Source organism: Diachasmimorpha longicaudata, chromosome 4, assembly GCF_034640455.1.
Source record: "Diachasmimorpha longicaudata isolate KC_UGA_2023 chromosome 4, iyDiaLong2, whole genome shotgun sequence".
In the NCBI taxonomy this organism is placed as follows: domain Eukaryota; kingdom Metazoa; phylum Arthropoda; class Insecta; order Hymenoptera; family Braconidae; genus Diachasmimorpha; species Diachasmimorpha longicaudata.
In genome coordinates, this window is record NC_087228.1 from 9,459,576 (window position 1) to 9,477,253 (window position 17,678).

Sequence of the window (17,678 nt, forward strand, 5' to 3'; positions counted from 1 at the left end):
CTGTATAATGCCGGTGTTCTGATTTAGGTGCATCACTGAGAATGCAGTGGGGGATTGTAGTTCCGAGAAAACCACTCACTGTTCTCGAATGTTGCTTGGGGGATGCTGAATTACAATGGCTTCGAACTAGACTTGGGTAATGCGATGAGGATAGTGAATTTTGGGTTGGTTAGGCTGCAGACAATGATCTGCTTTGCCTTGCGTAATGGAAGACAAACAGCTACGCTCTTATCCACCTCAGACCACTGTATATCCCCGGTATATACCCCTTCACCTTTCTGTTTCCTCTCTTACCTTCAACTATTCTCTGCGTGGGTGGTACACTTGGGGCTCTCGTCAAATTCGATTCAAACATTGCCGCAATTTCGTGACAAAACAACAATAATTGTGGAGTTGTTTGGAGTGCAAATTGATTTTTTGTTAATTGAATTCGGAGAAAAGGTGCAATGATAATTATGGGATCGAATGGGGTAAAAGGAAGGACTTTAGGGAAAAAAATATTATCTCCCTCTGATTTATTTCATTAAAGGAGGTAAAGAAGAAAAATGAAAGGAGGTGACAAAACTACTCGCTAATCAGTATAAAATTCACATTCAAAAATGAAATGAAGTTTTGTATATGCAAGAGGCTGCCTTTTCCATATTCATCGACGAGAGTGTATATTCTCCTTTTTATTCTAATTAGTTTAGAGTGATGATAGGCTATTAATTGAAAATGCAAGACATCCTGAATGGCAGTCGTTTAAGAGTTGTGGCCTCGCACGATGTTACACTTTTTTTTATGGAAAGGTATATTGCTTCAGATCTGAAAGGAAATTGTAAAAAAGGGAATGGCGATTCTTCGGAAAGGAAAATCTTGGAAAATTCGATGAATCTTCAAAATTCCCGAGGAAATTTAATGAAATTTCCAAAGTCACTGCTCTAAATATTCAAAATCATCAAATTCTCGCGCGTATTAAATTCAATTACGACACTCAATACATTATAGAGCACTCGATCAACCCAACAAATTAGAGTAATTATCTGTGCGCATATTCATCAATAAATCGCACCTCGGCGAGATTTACTCATAGCATTTTCAAACTCACTCCTGCCGCTATCCGAGGGTCGTAACAAAGTTACTATTAATTCATAATAATTCAATATGTGGGAAAACATCATTATTCCATTTTGATTCATTTTATACCATAAACGTATCATTTAGTCAACAAGTGGTTAATTTAGCGAATTTACCCATTGGCTATTGTACGGGTGTTTCTACATACTCGAAAATCGATTTTTATTGGTCCTCTGGCAAGCCACCGATGTAGACCGATTGTAATAAAACATTTTCCCCCGTTCGTCCTCTGGTTTTTCGATTCATCTCGGCTTCTACTCGTCTCTCTCCCTCTACCCTCAGGTACAGTGACAGAGATTAGTTCCTCAGATGGAACTGATTCGAGTGAGAAAAGTAAATTTCCCTAATGAATTAATCTCTCAGGGCACTGATGGACGCGTGTGTTGATTTGCCGAGACGAATAAAAAAAATAAAAAAAGAATTATGTAGAGTCACACGCCCCTTTGCCAGTCGGCTCCGCCTAGCCCACTCATCATTCTCCATGTGCTAATTATTGGTGCGGTATATATCGTGAGCTTATTTACCGACGAATAAGTGCGGGGACTTTCTTCCACAAATTGTTGGTGGGAAAGTCCCTGAGAAATGTTAATTACGGGAAGAATCGGAGTGGAGTAATTACTTTCGGCGAAAGAATTAAGAATGGAACATATTGATAATTGTATTTCACTTCTTGCAAAATTTCCGGTGCATTATCATCCCCATTAACATTAATAAATTTATTTGCATTTATGACGTGTAGACAGTTGGCCCCATCTGACCAAATGGCGTGATAATTTGTAATTGAGTCTAGGAAAAAAATTGTTTCGAAAGGAGGAAAGCAAAACCGAATAGACGGAATTGGCCGCTTACTCCTTCCCAAATCGCACGTCCATCGAAACTCAATAGTAAATAATTACATCGATATGTATCCACACAGTGTGTGAAACGGCGTTATTTATCTGAATGCCCAATACCCCGTAGACCACAGTGTTGAGGTTGTACAGAGAAAATAGAAGGAGAGAGAGAGAGAGTGCCGCGGAGAGACACGCGTGTGAACGCGCGTCGATATGACGTTATCCAATTAAAATGCTGCCTTTGTGCGACCCGATCCGTCGCAGCCACCCGAGAGCCCATACCACCACTGTATACCCACCCTTTTCATACCTATACGGCGTGCATAGAACATCGGCCTCGTCAATCGAAATCAACCCCCTTGCGCGCAAAAGGCTGCTTCCAATTAGTACAACTTCTGCTGAATCGCCTGGCCGACTGGGCTTAATGTATTTTTTTTTTTAATTTTCCTGTTTTTTTTTTTGTTGTAACCCAATGCGCCAGTACCTCGTATGGGAAGCTGCTTTGAGCGCTAGGCGGTTCGATTTCGGGTGTTCAATTTTCCGGTATTGTTTATCATCATTGGGGAACCATATAAATGATTATTGAAACAGCAAAGTGATATTTGATTCGTTTCAATTATTGAAAACGTGCATACATGTGGGACTTGCATCAGTTTTCAGGTAGAATGTGTCGGAATTTTTGGATAAAAAAAAATTTTCCATTAATTTTTCTATGCTGATTTTGGGGAATCTATTCAGGCCAATTTTCTAGGTAATTCATTCACTTTTTGTGCGCTAATGAATTTTTCGCACAACACCGCCATGCCGTCTCCAGCATCATCAACATTATATCCGATTCCCTAACTTCCCCATGCGCTAAATTAATTTATCAATTAATTACCGCTCATTTCCCTTTCACATCCACAATACCCCGCGTAAAGAGAACAAGAAGGAAATTCTGATGCGCTTCCCGCAGGAGTTTCAGCCCAGGATATACCGGAAAACTGCGGAGCTAACCTCATCCTCCTGTAGATCCCCAAAATTAGGATTTGAAAAAACAAATTAAAAAAAAAACAATATCTTTGAGAGGCAATTTGCGTGTTATAAAAAATTTTATTACAAACATTACGCTGTCGTTCTTAAAATCGAATCGAATGACTTCGCTACCGAATGACTTATCTCGACTAAAAATGGCTACGATTTTTATCCACTGCAGACTCACCCCAACATACCATCCACCCCCATCCCCTCCCTCGCTGCTCCGGGTATTAAAATTCGTGTAAAAAATGCACGAGCGAATAAATAAATAAATATATCATAGAGATCGAGCGATGGGCTGCAGAGCAATTAGTCGAGTCAGGCGTGATTTTATTTCCCCAAATGTTCCCCCCTCCCCCCTTCCTATTTCACTTTTTAAAATAAATTGTACAATGCCGAGCCGCGTTGTGTACCTGTGCATCGGTTTCCACACTTCTCCCCGCTCCTCATCTCGTCATCCAAGGGTTGCACGAAAAAAAAAACCAGAGTGAGGCGGAGAGATGGTCAGTTGCTTTTGGGTATGCACTGTTCATATTAATTTTTTTTACCAATGTATTCAATTTAGCGTGAACAATGACCAGAATAGCCGGTGCGTTGCACAGTCAAATGCAGCGGATTGCCACGGCTCGATGGAAAACGCAGAGAGGGATAGAGGTGGAGAAATAAAATGATAAAAAAAATGTGAGGATGTACAGGTGAAGTGGAGAGGGGGGATTGGCCACAGAGTACAGTTGGATATGGAAAATTGGCCACGGTTATAGCTGGGCTGAGCGGGCTCGTTGGATGGCATAAAACGTGCTTAAAACACTGCAAACACGAAACAACGATAAATCTAGGGGGCACGGGTTGCAACCCAGGTAGGAAAAAACGAATGGGCCAACCTTGGTACAAGCACGGCCGCCGAGCTGCCGTAGCTCGGCACCCGGGCTCCAGCCAAACTCGCGCCGAACTTGGCTAGACCCTGGGATGATAACACGGGGCCAGGCCTGGGACCGAACTTTGGCCAGACTTCGGTCGCCGTACTTTGGCCGCACTCTGGGCTTACCATTCGGCCCGAAATTGGCCCAGGCCTGTTGCCGAACTTTGGCCGCACTCTGGGCTTACCATTCGGCCCGAAATTGGCCCAGACCTATTGCCGAACTTTGGCCGCATTCTGGGCTGACCATTCGGCCCGAAATTGGCCCAGATTTACGACCAGAGCTGTGGCCAGGCTCCAACCGTTGCCTGTATTGGGTTCAGAATCACCAATAAATATATGAACGGTATATCTGATAAGCAGACATGTATTTATTACCTTCAACATTATACAGAAAACAGTTTTATTATGTGACAAAACTTATATTTAAATTTATTAAATCTATTGACAAAAAAACTCAGCCAATCAAAAACTTTTTTCCTCCTATCGACATAGTACATGTTTTCATCCGATTTTGGTTGAACAGTTAAAGATATGCAGTGTTTGTATCTCCAATTTTCATGAAAGATAATCACAACTATGAGATTTTTCCGCGAACAGAATATGAAAACTCAAAAAAATGATTGCAGGTATAAATTGTAGAAAAATCTTTTGTGGATTATTTTCATCCGCTTTTAAAATAAATAATCTACGTAGATCATTTGAATCCGAAATTTAATACGACATACCATATTAAGTCTTAATAAACTCTCTCTTACAATCTAATAATATTAGCAGTCAGTCTTCAGAATTCGAAGATTGTATTAACAAAATATCCAACAAAATAACGCACCAATGTTATTTTTTAAATTAGTAGTTTAGAATTGATAAATTATCGTGCTTCAATTCAAGCATGAAAACAGTCATTATAATAGCAATATTATGGATAATTTATTCCGCTATGGATGATAAGAATTAATTCTTATATCCATAGACAATTGCTGATACGAATTATCCTGATAAGAATTATTTTTTCATCTCGGAAAGACGTCCTTTTTTTACAATAATGTCTTCTCCATCTGCAACTCCGGAACACAGAATGATATTTAGTTGCATTGATTGTGTGCTAGTTCTATATAATATTGCTTATTATATTCACTCTTTCAAACAAACTTAGAAATATAAAAAAGTCTTGGATAGGATTACATATAACTAATTAATTTCAACCCTTAAATTTGAAATCTTTGGGGAATATGGACGCAGTCCGATTGTGAAACTTCAACCTTATAAATATTATTTGACTTGAATCACCAAATACTGAAAACAGCTCTCAATGGCTGAAATTACTTTCATTAGAATTTTTCTTAAAAATTAAAAATCCACTTATTATTTTTCCCTTTAAACTTTTGGACATAATATTTAATCCCTGAACCAACAACGGATATTTATTCCCGTGATCTAACTTATGAGGAAATGACATAGAAAATACTTTATTATGCTAAGATACATCACATTTTCCAATTGTTATTTCCATCTTCTGGATTTCCGACCTCGCCAGGAGAAATATAATAAATATAATTAATACTTCAATGACAGCCGAATACTAAACAATATTCATATATTAATATATATTCTGCCCAATGAAACGCCTCGCGATAAAAATATATTGATAATATAAACTTTTCCTATTAATCGTACCTTTTATCAAGAATATCACAACTAATACAATTACGAAAATGAACTAATGGAGTCATATTAACACAGTGATTTTACAATTCCATTTATCCCGGAAAAATGAAGTATTATCAACTATAAACCCCCAAGAATTGGTTCATCCCTGTCTCCAACGCTGCTATTGGATTCACTGATGCAATCATTAAGATGCTTATACGAGCCACAATCACCATCACCACCCGACCAACTATCACCACAAGCACTAGCATTATCATCGAGATGTCGAACATCGACATCTCCACTAATTTGATCCACAATAGATCCACTACGGATAGTTATTTCATTGGCTGTTGGCAAACTAACCTCTTCCTCATCGGCATTATTGCGTTCACTGTAATCCGGAGTTTTTTCTTTAGCGCCTTCTACGTTTACAGATTCTTTTTTCTTCAGTTGATGAAAATGTCTGTATTTTTTAACCCGTGAATATGAACTCTGAGACATATTACAATAGTAAAAGAGTAATATTAAAATAATAAATTGCCGCACACGACACTCATGTCTACTGCCACAATCAGACTACTCAACACGCCATCTTACGGGCTGTTGTCATAGAATGTGTGGTATACGGTGATATCCACGCATATTTTCCCCTGAAATAGTATGTTCAGAAGAAATAATGGTACCTTCGGAAGAAGGAGAATCAAAGGACGAAAAATTTAGTGAAGGAACATTCCCCATGAGAATTCAATTTTTGGAATGCTGTTCCATATGGGACCCAAGCCTGGCAAACCATGCCCCTTGTCTGCCTGGCCATGTCTCGGGGCAAGCTTGGTGACCCAAGCCTGGCAAGCCATGCTCTTTACCAGTCTGGCCATACCTCGGGTCAAGCGTGGTTGCCCAAGCCCGGCAAACCGTGCTCTTTGCCAGTCTGGCCATACCACGGGCCAAGCTTAGTGACCCAAGCCTGGCAAGCCATGCTCTTTGCCGGTCTGGCCATGCCTCGGGCCAAGCTTGGTGGCCCAGATCTGGCAAGCCAGTCTCGTGCCAGACCTGGCCCGTTTCGTGGACATTGGCATTTCCTACCTGGGAAAGTGGCTTCCTACTCTGGGCTTATGCCCGGTTGACTGTTCCAATGTCTTTTTTGGTCCTTTTGGGTTTGTGAGGTTTCACCGGATTATTTTATGATCGACACGAGTGACAATTTTGGGTTATCGCCGAGAGAACAGCTTTGATTTTTGGGGATGAGCTGATTATTCGACACAAATGTCCAATAAAAATTACGGATTTTACCACTTGCTCAGCGGTTAAGTGATGAAGGAGATGTATACAATTAAACCGACACACGACCCCGGTGAACGAATTTGTGACGATCAAAATGAATATGTTAACTACATCACGATAACGAAACAGGGGAATTGTTCTCGCCCGGTAAAATTGTCTCACGTAAATTAAATAAAATTATCGGTGAAAAAAAAAATTGAGATGAATGTAAGAATTCATTCGTGCGAAAAATTCATGAAACCATTGGATACCATATCGCGTGTTACAAGGCACTGAATGCACTCTATAATTACCGAGTAATAACAGAGTAATCATGAAAGTTACACCACCAAGAAACTCCGGGGTAGGAGGAAGCGATTTGGGATGAAAGAGGGAAGAAAAATGGTGGGTTAAAAATATGAACAGAAGAGACGGAGAGAGAGAAGCCGAATTCGATCGTGTAGTCGTAGAGTAGAAAGAAAATTTGAAATTCAAATTTTTGACTCAACCTTGGTCTATTTGAGAATGTATTTCTCCGCCCCTATCCTCCACCCACCTCGCCACCACCCCTCCAGTCGCCGTCGGTAGAAGCCACTTCGCGACAAGATTGGGGGCTATGTGTGGGTAAAAACGAGGCGTGACAAGAGGTAAAAAAGGAGATGAGGTTGCCTCTATCTCGTTGCACATACATACCACATACAGAAGTTTCGCGGTCGTGTGCAATCCCATTGCTGCCGATAAGAGCTACCGTTGATGGTGAGGGGTTGGGAGGGCTGGAGGGATGAGGAAGACAGAGGGAAAAGTGCATGGAGAGGAAGAGAAATTGATTTTCGTGGGTTCTAGAAGGGTTGGAGCATGTCATGTCACATGACTCTCAGGAATAACGCGGATGTCACTTATGAAATCGTAATCCTTCATTCATCAATGGCAGAACGTTTCACCCTGGCTTATTAATTTTGTATTACTGTTCTAAATTAAAAATATAACTAATAATTATAGAATTCAACAGAAAATCTGTATCAGAGTTGTAATTTAAAAAATCTTATTTCATATAATGTATTTTTTAATTAATTTCCCGTACGAGTTTTCATCGTTGAAAAATACTTCACAAATTGGATAAAAATATCTGATCTGCAAACTGAAGACCTTCAGGCGATGGCCACTCGCCAATCCCTCACAGGATGTTTGTTAAAAAAAATATTACATAATTTTTTTTATGTTAAAAATCGAGAAGATAATAAGTATCGATTAGCCATGAAAAAAACAACGATAACCATAATGTTAACGTTGATTCCTACTTATCAAAGATAACTCTCAATCGATTGATCTTCAATTATTTCAATTAATTAATTCCTCACGTACAATAATTCAATTCTCAAAGGAGGAATGTTTTTTAAGAGCTGTTATGCAGGAGAATTCGCTTATGTACCTCATCCGGCACTAATACATTTTGCAATTGAGTTAATGGCAAAAAGGAACGGGTAAATTACATCTCCAAAGATGACTGGATATTCTCTCGCAATTCTGAGAATTCGATCTGGATGATTGGGCGCGTACATAGCAATTAAGCCATCGTCACGAATTCCCACTCATTATAAAAAATGAGTGAAAAATTAGCAATAAAAAGGTACTTGTAACTCGAAAAAAATTATTTTTACCCGACGTATTTACCGACTTTTGAGACAACACATGAGCTTCGAGCGCAACGATCCCCTGAATAAACAGAGGAACGCAATTGGCATAGGCAAGGGAACTGTGAAGGGGTGAAACTGGTAGGAATGACGTCCCTGATTGGGATAAATATATAATCGTACCTAAAAGCTGACAAATTTGATTGGCTCTAATGGATGGCTACACGTGTGCCCGAACGCTAATGGGAGAGAACCGTACTGAGAGCCAAGTATTTCTCTTCACGTTACCTCTGATGTGCTCAAGCTCTGCGAATGGCTAATGTTTTGAAGGGTTTACATTATACTTCATAAGTGCTGCTCTCCGAGTTCCATTAACCGTCCCCTAATTAACGGTTATTAAATAATACCAGGAGAAGAGACTGTGCATTCGGTATATCATACGTGAATCGTAAATGAAAAATATTCAGCAGCAATCCCCCAAGAGCTTCAAAATTCGCGGGCATTTTCCTATTCTATTACAAATAAACCAAATAGTCTCTCTCTCCCCCACATTTCTGTGTGTAAAATCACCACAAAGCCCGTTCCCACACTAACAATTACTCGTTAATCCCCGGAGAAATGATTCCTAACAGAATTAACTAATCATTCCTGTCATTATTTACCAACTGCATACAATCCCCGGCGTTCGACTGCAATACACTACCAATTATCGTGCGATTGATATTCTCCATCATTTGGTATACAAACACAATCATAATATTGCCACAGCCAATGGCATTTCGTGTACACATTAAGCCGGAGTTCGGGGTTATTTCGTTGGATTTCGTAGTCCATCGGGGCCATCTTTGCTGGTTGGATATCAACGTTTCGAGTTTGGGGGTGGGATGACATCTAGTGGGGTGGGCACTTAGAGGCAACTGTGTCCAAAACTTGGCCATTACGTCTCTCAGAATGCCAGGGGAGCTCATCCGTAACTCCACATCGTCTTCATCCACTTCGAATATTATTCTTTTCAAGTTTCAGTTCTCTCCTGCACTCACAAATAATACAGGATGGCTTTTCTGGGGATGTCGAGGGGGTGGTGGTGGTCTAGGGTGTCGGAGGGCTTCTCACCCATGGCTGCTGATGATGGTCTAATGATCCAAAGGCGGGTATTGTTGGCTCAGTTGTCCTAATTAGAGAATCCGAGTGAAACGTACTTGAACATCCGGGTGGGTTAAGGGTCCAGAAGGGATTCACCCAGGATTTGGGAGATGTACGAGAATATACGCTGCTTCATCCCCTCGTTGCTAGGGGGAGTGAATCGGGATGGGGAAGAGGGCGAGAGTTAAGAGATTGCAGCGGACGGTGACGAGGTTGAGAGCCTCTTCGGGAATCGGCTAAGTGGGCCCCCGTGTCATCCTCTAATTGCTAACCAAGAATCACCAGCGTCCGTGTCTAACCCGCGGTGTCACCAAAGTGTCTTGACTGTTCGAATTGAGGAAAACAAAGTCTTCCTGCGAATTGAATCGGAGTTCTACGGAGTGTTCTACCAGTCTCGGGTGATGGAGAATGAGATCAGTTTTTATCTCGTGATATAAAATATGATAAAATAAAATGCAGCATAACAATCTGTCATTTCCAAGAATTTTTCCACCAGTTACGAGGACACCTGGACTAGGGTTTCCATCGAGCTGATGGCACGAGAGGCACTACAAGACCCTTTCGAAACTTACAAGCGCTTTAAGCTCCCGAGGGGAAGGCGACTCGACTTATCTTAAATAACCAAATTGATGAGGCGGAAGCTTAATTGGTGCCCCCACGGGAGGCAAACCCACTCGAAATTCCAGCAGTTTTCCTACCAACCAAAGGGTAATCCCATAATGTCAATGGCATTACAACATTATCCCTTTATTCCGGTGTCTAAAAACTATGAATTGATTGATCAATCATTAATTGGTAGATTTGGGTGTTTAAAAACACTTTGAATTAAGCTACTTCATCACCGTACAATTCAATCGAGGACATCATCATTTTTTTCTAGAAGTTCAGGAGTCACTGAATCCCTTTGAATATTTTTAACAGCTCATGTGTAAGAAGCCCCATATTCACCAGCTGAAAACACCCCCCTCATTCTTCTCCTTCACAAACCGAGATGAAACATGAGCAATGTTTTCCACTCGGAAAGAGGAAAAGGAATAAATAATCCAAAAGAAAAAGCAAACATTTATAGTGTCATGCGAGTGAGTGGATGGCATCTCTTCTTTTCCCCAGTGTAGATGGAATGGAAGTTGGAGTGTACGGAGTATCTGGCCACCCGTTGTACTCTGCGCTATTAGGCGATTGTGCTTTTAATAAAATATTAGCCAAGCCCTCGTCGCCATACCACTCAAAATAATAATTGCCCACCTCCTTGGGTGTCAGAGGTCGTCCCGATCCCTCGGCTTCTTCTTTTGTACCAAAAAATGTATAACATATTGCAGGGCAGGGGATGCGTTGGAAATGCGCAGGGGCGAGAGGAGAAGAACACCACATGCCACAGCTACCGTTACAGCAAATGAAAGTGCTCGAAAAGTGCTTTTTATGAGGTAAAAACCGATGGCAAATGGTTGTCCTTGATAAATACTATCTGTCAGAGCTATTTTGCATTCTAATTTCCGGAGAAAAAAATTATCTTCGTCAGGAATTGTTGATCCAACGTTTGAAATTATTTTTAAATTATTCCAATGGAGGAAATCTCAAGTTAGAAAAATTTGGAAAATAATGGGAAATTCATGAAACTCATAAATTTTAATGATAGAGATGGAAAAGATATTTTTACTTTACCTAATTGATCAGTATACATACAATTGTCATAAGCAGAGTCTCTGGTCTCATCGATTGTCAGTTACAGCTTCCACTTACACAATAATTCACTGTCAATTTCCATCCAGGACTAGACAAACAGCCGCATAAAATGAACTAAAAAAAATTGCGTCTCTTTTTAATTTGATGATCGGGTGCGTTCAAATTGCACCATTGGAATATTAATTAGTGAAAAGATTCATCTTCAATTCACGTGCACCTACGTCAACGCGGGTTGACACCTTAGTGGGACAACTAAGACATTCCGGAATGGATTCCCCAGTTTCAACGAAATATTTGACAACAATACACCGCACAAATCCCTTCTCTCTTTCTCGTCACATTGAAAACTCCACTGCACCCCCTCCGCAACTCATTATACATATCCCACACTACACTCCCCGGTATAATTAATTATGTTGTTTCCATTATCTGACAGCTAATTAAGCACACAATTATGAAAAGCAAACACAATATAAGGTAGTTTGCCATAGTGAAATGGAACCGTGACGAGGGAGAGGGGCAACATGGAAAACAGCAAAACTTCTATTCAAATACTCAGTTCCACTAGTGTGTAATTGTTTTACAGGAAATAAACAACACCATTCAGTTTATTATCCGCGCATTTTTTCCCCTCTATTTTATGCTCGTTTTCATTGAAACCAAAATAATTGTCTATTAAAATCAAAACAGAACAAAGGGGATTGATGTTCATTATACTCAGGGATGATCCTCTCCCTAATTAGTGAAAATACAGAAGTTATTCTGTAGAGTTGAATTTTTTCCCGAGATTGGGGTCATCATGAGGAATAAAAAATCACGTCGTGAGATGTGATGAATGATAAAAATAATGAATTCTTTCGCATTTTTTTCTGAATTATTAAAACATATCAAATACGAAATTCAGATTAATTAAAAAATGTGTTGAATACTTTTTATCTAGTCCATTTATCAACTGGAATAATAGCTCTTGTATTAATAGTAATTGGCAGTCGTTGATTCATTGTGATTACAATTATTTCTATTACTCATTGTGGCGACATTATTATTCACGTTAATCACTAGCTTTCAATTAACACCACTTGACAGATAGTATCTACAAAATCCTTCCCATTAATCTCGCTTCAAACCTGTTAATCAACTTTGATGAAGAGTTATTTTTAAATTATTCGCCATCAAACCGAAGATTGAAAAGTCCAGTAAAGTTCTCTCTAGTTAACAACAATCCCCCCGTTCTAATTAGTGGAAATAGGAGAATGACTCTTGCGAGCCATTTTTTTAGGAATTGGGGTAATTAACTGGGACGAAAAACTAGTATATGATGAACAAGAGAAATAATGAATTGGCCTATCTCCCCGTGGGTGTTTCCATCTAGATATCGAAACAGCTCACGAACTGAATTTCACTCGGCAAAAACTTTTGTTTCATTTTTCTCTCCCCAAAAATAACGAGACTTTAATCGTCGATCATCGCCTATTATCCGGTGTATGCTCTCTTTCGCGCGAGCACGGGGACGCATCATTAAAGGCGCATCAGCCGCCTAGAGTTTGAGGTAGGCAGAATGAGGGGATTTCTCACAAGCGAAAACCCGAATAAGCCAACTGGCCCTAACGAGGAGGGATTCCCGAGATTCTCGCGGCAATGTGATGAGGGGGAGGGGGTCCACGTTGGGAGAGAAGGAGAAGGGATATATCGGGTTAAGTTGGATGGACTAAAGCACCTTCTGTGCTGGTTAATCGTCTTCTGAGATCTTGAAAGAAAGTTTAATTATTTATTTGGAGTAAATACGAGGAAGAGTTGACTTTTTTCTAGAATTCATCTTCATCCCCTCTCGTCCACAAAAAAAATGATTTTAAAAATACAAAATTTGGATCCTTTCCGTCTTTTTTCCGTAATCACAATAAATATATAAATAATATTGATCGCGTTGGACTATCAATTTCCTGTCATCAAATCCACTTAAGCGCAAAGAACCAGAAATTTTCCTGTGTTCAATTAAAAAATCACTCAACTCCTATTAAAATTCCAATGTTTTCTCCACATTTCCGATGAAATTCCAGCTCGTTCCATCTCAATACTGAAATCATAAACAATTTCCCCTTCAGCTCGATACAGTTTTAAACAAGTTGTGAATAAACTCGTCATTTTTTTCCCATAAAATAAAATTAACTGAACATTCATTTGCAGTTTAACTGGATGAGTTATAAATTTCATTGAGTTTTTATGGCTTTATAAAATCGAATGAGAAATACGTACCCCTCTCCCCTCCTCGCCGCCACTGCTCAACCAATAACGCAATGAATTTGTAGCGAGTAAAGAGGGCGTTGCAATCTGAAATCGCCTGGCGCCAGGCGATTGAATTACCCGCTCGTTTTTCTTCCACCTTCCCTTCGAGAGGGAACTGAAGCACTTACGCACACTGAGACGGGGCTTTTCGTTCGGTATATGACCCAACTCTGGGAGTATTACACTGCCGATACTGCACACGTGTGTACACTGCAGTGAGTCTTCAAGTCGATGCTGAAAGGAGAGCGTTAACGTGACGATCGAGTGGATCGGAGTGAGAGGGTCCCCTAGTACGCCAGAGGGTAGGGCGAGGGGGTTGGGAGGGAGTTTGTTGCGCGGTACATCACGGCATTACAGCGACGTTAAGTTAAATTAACTGCGGATTAAAGTTAACGAGGAAACGACTTGCTTGCCCAAGCTTGTTGCTTCCTTTTTACACCTACGTCTTAGCCTGTCCATTAACCCGCAATTTTTTGCCATTTTTTGTTAAGCGGTATTATTGATGGTCATTAAATTATTGCGCAAGAGTCAATTTAGATACGGAGAAGGGAATTCTCGTCCCATGCTCATTACACTGTGATTTATCATTCAAGATTTTTATGCATTTTTTGGTTTCAGTAATGCTGAGGTTTTACTGATGTTGTTATAATAATAATTATCTAAAAGTGGATATAAAATGAAATCATACGTTAACTTCATTTTATGACAAAAACATGTTGAATGGAAATTTAAATAATTGCCTCGATCATTTTTTTCGGTTATTCTTTTAAAATTTTAGTGTATTTTTATATGTTATTGTTCTATTATTTTATGATCGACGTAACTGAGTGAGCCAACTCCATTATTCAAATATTTTATAGCGGTGCGGGGAGAACACAATGGATCGGTGGATTTTGAGAGATAAGAAAAAAAAAGCGCGGTGATATTGTTGTGAGAGACTCATATATTTTAATATAGCAATAACAAAATACCCTTCATGTAAACAGGTATTGATGTGGCTCAACGAATTGTAACGGTGCAACTACCTACTCAGGGAGATCACAGGAGGTTTTTAATATCCCGACCCTTGACATTGCAGGTGGTATATCCTGTTGACCCTCTGTTTCACTCTATCCTCCTCCACAGCGTTATCTATTCTCCCTCCACCCCCTTTGTTCATGTACCATCGCCCTCAGCCGCCCACGCTTTCTCCCTCTTTGTCTTGTCTCACGGTATTTTACGGGAACTCCTTCCTCTGTCTCTCTTCAACCCATTACAATATTAATTATTTACGTAAAAAACACGGCGTGCCACCACGGAGATCCCATCTTTAATTAAATCCGCCAATGGAAGTGAAGTGCTGAGGGCGAACGGGTGGTAAAGCAAAGGGGGAGGGAGTCGGATTAAAGTCAATGTTTGAAATGATGTGAGTGTGAAAAAATAATTAAACTCCGAGAGGACAATCGAACACGAAATCTTACAGACGATGCAATGCATTGGTTGGAATAGTTTTCGAATAATCAACAATTTCAGTCATTTCGCCGTATGTTACTCATTTTTCTCTCCTCATCAAGAAGGAATTAACCATCAGTTAATCAATCTCTTGGCATGGAATTCCGTTTCCGTTAAGTTTCCGTGATGGCTATCGATGCAGGGATACCACCCCCGTGGGTCAATGTATCGATTTCGAGGAAACGCCGGCCGATGACTTTACCAGAGTGATTAAGTGGGCCGCGCGAGTAATTAACATGCACCGGCGCCCTTATCGGCTATGGGCTGCACCATTCAGGCCTTCGTCTAGTCGTATGCAAGCCCAGAGACTACGTAACCACCATCCGAACCCGCCCTTCAACCCCCTCAGCCGAAGCACAGCCTTCGCTGAGCAAACCCAAAGGCTTCTGACGGACTGACCTCCCTCCGCCGCCCCCCAACCCCTTCTGCTTTCTCTCTGTTTGAGACAATTCGTGTATGAGCTGTGCCTGACGTCGTTGAGGCCTATACATTCTTGAATCCCGCTTGTAGCCCTTTGCTAGGGCTATTTACTAATTGTCAAATTCAGGTGGGATAAACTGTGGTTGTTCGAAGGGAAAAGTTTTCCCGAAAAATTTAGTGCAACTCCCAGAATATTACTCATCAAAGTGTATTATTTAAGGACATCCCCTCTGTGGGGTAAATCAACTCTTGCTATTTCCACTTTCGTGGTGTCAATTTATTTTGTCATTTTTCCGCCATTCAATTGAGTGAATCCTGACGAGTGTGTCCTTAAACCCCGGGAATACAATTTCGAACGATCCACATAGTGAACGTCCAACTTCTGGTCGTAATTAATTCTCAGAGCTAACGTGGAATGCCATAATTAATTCCTGCTGGCCGACAATGAGCTCCCTCCTCTTCTCTGTCTCCCCCCTCTCGAACGGGTTTCAAACGTATCGGTGAATATACCCCACTCGATGTTACATTGTCGGGACAACAATGTGAACGCGTCTCGAGAAAAAAACAAAGGAAAAATTTGTAATCTACGTCTGCACGGGTTTTTCTGGATAATCATAATTACCGGAACTATATTTACCTGCATTACCCCTTGATACACTAAAAAATATGTAGTTTAACACAATTTTATTTTTATCTTCAGAATCAAGTCAGAATTTAATGTGACTACTCACTCTCCCCCATCTGCAAATAATTAATTACCTTTTCCAACGATTGCACCACCAAATCCCCTCCTCATTAACGGTACTCTGTTTCGAAACACTATTTTGCCAGTAATTTCTTTTCTGTACATTTGTTCACCCCTAACACAAATCCGATAAATATTAAAAATTCTCAGACGTTCATTATTGAGTTTGAAAAATACTAGTTCACGTGTTCCTAACTTTACATAAAAATCTGAAAATTCAAAGAGCCCCTGCGATTTTAAATTCTCTATTGAAAAATTCAACCATGAATTTTCAACAGCGAATCAAAGTTCGAGTTTGCCTGCATGAACGACCTAATTCCGCGTACTCACGAGTTTCTCCAATTATTAAATTATTTTTGCACGTAATAATTAAGCGAAACTCGTCATAAATTAATCTCTGAAAGTCGTCCAATTTTAAGCACTCCGCCTCTCCATTTATAAACTTATAATGATGTTAAAATGTTGTTTATTTTTCTTCTTTAATTCAAGGCATCTAGGCACTTAACTGCTGTCTCCCTCCCCCCTCTTGCCTACCCCGCGGCCGCCGTGTTTCGCCCCACGTGTCCCCGACTGTGGCGCGTTCGGTGTCGTGTCGATAAATAGGTTGGTAAGCGACTCCAACGGAAACCCGTGTTAATTAACGCCCAAACGTTTCGGGACTGATTTACGTGGCGTCTAATTAGCGAGACCTGACGGCAATACATACTGTATAGGTATTTTGATTGGGCTGGACGAGAGACTCTAGACGAGAGCCATCTCTTCCTTTCTCATGCTGAATTGGTTCCAACACCCAAACGCTCTTTTCTCCATTTTACAAATTTCACCCAAAGCCAATTAGATATAGAAGGGGGAGGGAGGGTTCTGTGCAAGTGATGGGGAGGAACTTGAGAGATGACTGAAGTAATACGTTTTTGACGTGAATTGAAGTTATGAGTGTGAAATGAATGCAGCAGATGTATGAACGCAAATAGATTCTTTAATTAATCCATCAGAAATAGTAGTGAGGAAGGAATATGAAGCATAGGTAGATGAGACGACCTAAATGATTTTTATAGATAGATCAGTTTAGGATATGCTGCGAAGGATCTCCGATTGGGAAGAAAATCGGAATGATACTCCTCAGGAGAAGAATGCTCTTGATTTGAGAGATTTATTTTTCTGTGAAATTGCATGAAGTTGGAATTCTTTCATTATTTTCTCTTTGTGAAACGTGAAGGGCAATTCTCATAGCCAATCATAACCTTTCCATGAAATCATGACTCAGTTCATGGGAATATTCTATTTTTTGCAGTTTGTAAAACGACCAGGAACAATTTTACGAATTTTTCAAATTTTTTTTCATTTTAGACGAGTACTATTTCTCCCGGTGCGCCAGGTATTTCCAATCGCTGAGAAACTATGCAACCGTGACTGATGGATTCTTCTTCCCATCTCTGAAGTACTGGATCTTGTTCAGGGTCGTTTGGAGTTGCCATAAAATGGCAAAA

At 40.2% G+C, this 17,678-nt stretch overlaps 1 protein-coding gene across 1 annotated transcript in view; it reads right to left on the minus strand.

Moving 5' to 3' along the window:
* LOC135161204 (carbonic anhydrase 2-like) overlaps positions 1 to 11,560 on the minus strand; it is a 58,539-nt gene extending 46,979 nt beyond the window's left edge. The window contains exon 1 of the mRNA XM_064118569.1: positions 11,253 to 11,560. The gene's annotated coding sequence lies outside the window, so the exon portion shown is untranslated. The remainder of the gene's footprint in view (positions 1 to 11,252) is intronic.
* Between the last annotated feature and the right edge of the window lie 6,118 nt (positions 11,561 to 17,678).